The sequence below is a fragment of the Phalaenopsis equestris genome, unplaced genomic scaffold (genome assembly GCF_001263595.1).
Source record: "Phalaenopsis equestris unplaced genomic scaffold, ASM126359v1 Scaffold000250, whole genome shotgun sequence".
Lineage (NCBI taxonomy): Eukaryota > Viridiplantae > Streptophyta > Magnoliopsida > Asparagales > Orchidaceae > Phalaenopsis > Phalaenopsis equestris.
Genome location: NW_018164692.1, coordinates 61,976 through 64,635, shown reverse-complemented (window position 1 = coordinate 64,635; position 2,660 = coordinate 61,976).

The window sequence follows — 2,660 nt, the reverse complement described above, 5'->3', positions numbered from 1 at the left end:
TCATAATATCAACTAATTCCATTAATTTACCATTGAGAGTGTCTATATTCCAAGATCCTATCCTAATATTAGTTTCATTAGTTTTATGGACTAACTTCTTTACCCGCATTCGCCCGTAATGTGGGATCCCTTGCTTATTTAACACTACACCCGGGAGCCGGTGTAGCGGCCCTTGCACACTTTTCACTGTATTCAAGCTATACAACGTGTCGCTTCCAGGGGACGCCCTAGCACTTACACAATGATCAAAAGGATTCATGTCATGATTTTTTCGACAAGTTTTACGCTGGCTGTCGACTACCTAACGCAACCCTCCACTTTTCTCATCCGGGCTTGGGACCTGCAACGACAGTGTTAGAGGAGAAGATTCTATATATTTTTTAATTTTATTTGATTTTTTGGAATTATTTTTATTGAAAATTGATTTTTAGCCTTTAAAAATCATTTTTTAAGCTTTGAAATTGAGTAGCTTTATTTAGAAAATTAGAAAAAATATTCTAAGCAATTTAGAACATTCCCATAAATTTTATTATTTTTGTGATTTTTATGGATTTTTATTTATTTTAAGTATCAAAATGGGCTCAAAAAACAAATTTTTATTTTCAACATCATTTTTTTTAGAAAATATCTCTGATCATAGAGAACTCAAAAAATGAGTTTTTATAAATTTTTTAGTTATATTTTGATTTTAAAAAAAAAACATTTAAGTGTCAAAAAAGATATTTAACTTGAAAAATCAATTTAGGCCATCAAATAGACTCAAAATGCTTTGAAATTTTTATGGGGAGTTCTCTAGATTTTAAATAACAGTGGAGATGAAAAATCAAGTCATTTTGTTGTTTGTATTTTCCAAAATTAATTTTCTTAGTTATTTAGGGTTTGTGAATATTGTGAGTATTCTGAATGACTTGACTCATGAGAAATTTTTTCAAGGGCTCTCTGGTCATCATAAACCTTCTAAAATTTTCTTAGATTTTCTAAGCAACATGCTAATTTTCATGATTAATTTAATCAAATAATGCACATAAACTTACAAAAAATTCAAGCTATGGTGATAAGTCTACATGCATGGAGAACCAAAAGATTCAAATTAGTGTTTAATTAATTAAAAATAAAATATGCACATAAACTTAAAAATATGATTCTTTGTCTAGGGACCTCCTTTGACTTTGGAAAAATCAGAGAATGTTCCCCTGGACAGAGGCTACAACATACAAAAAATTCAAGCTATGGTGATAAGTCTACATGCATGGAGAACCAAAAGATTCAAATCAGTGTTTAATTAAATAAAAATAAAATATGCATCACATGGACTTAAAATTACTTTCACATTATTCTCCTCTGTTCACTGAGCAAGTGAGTATTTTTATTTTATTTTTTGTGATTTTTCTACATTATTTTTGTGATTTTTCTACACGAAGATATGAATTTTTTAAGTTAGGGGTATTTAAATAAATAAGAAAAATCTCTATTTATCTATTTAATCAGCGCGTGCTGATTAGATCTGACTAGATCCTAAGCAGCTCCGAAGGCACGCGTGGCGCGCTCTGGTTGGACGCCGCCATCCACGTAACTGCTGACTCGGCCCGCAGTTTATGTTCCGAAGCGCTGTCCGACTCGATATCCTCCGTCCATTCGATACACATTTGATCAAACAACTCCCCGTCATCGTCCCCGATAGAGTGATCCCATGATCGTCCACACTAAAACCTTAAGATCTCGGCCTAGACTCAACCAAATCACTTCGGGATCCTATGGACTCGTCTAAGTGAGACGACCACATCCATACGGTAATCATATAATTAAATTAAGCCTAATTAAATGGAGAATCAAAATAGGCTCGGGAGGGGGAGAAGTTTTATACCTTTGCTCTAAGAAGTGAAGCTTCGATCAGAGAGTCTTGGCACGTTCGTTGTGATCCAAAGAGGCTAGGGATTAAGTCTCTGGTCTTGGTGTGAGGCCTAGATATGATTTCGATCACGCCCGGATTTGGGTGTTGGTCTAGAGCTATGGGGTAGAGGCTCTGTGAGAGACTAATTTGATGGAGCTTTAGCACCTTTCACTGTTGGGAAGGTGTGGGTAAGTTTAATTAGAGTTTAGTGGATTGTGGAGAGTTTTGTCCTGTCTCCGACAATGTTTTGAGCTAAAAAATTGGGCTCTGGCAAGGGGATTTAAGGCAATGATATGGTTGGGTTACACTGAGGAGGTGTCAAAGAGGCTTTGGGATAAATTTGGGGAAGTCTCTTAGAGTAATTTTCAGCTCTCCCTCCATGCGTGGGCGTGGGGGGGAGCTTTTTAAAAAAGTGGCCTTAGGCTTGCTGCCATGACCAATTGGGGGGGTGAGATGTGCTGCCTAGGTGGAAGGCAGAGAGGCTCTAAGCTTCAATTTGGATGATGTGGCCTCTAGGTTTGAATTGGGTTTAATCCGATGGTGGTGGCTCTCGGTTTGGGGGCGGCCCGGCCAGGGGGAGGTGGCTAGGTGCTCAGGGCATCCAGGGGAATCTGTCAAAGCAACTTAATGCAATGAGGTTTAGTTTTGGTAGGTATCTTAAGCATGTGCATTTTTGGGAATAAAATCCCTTAATTTGGGGGACCTTTGGTCCATGGCTTAGTTTAGGTGGTTAGATGGGTTTTGGCTTAGTCTTAGGGTCTAACCCATG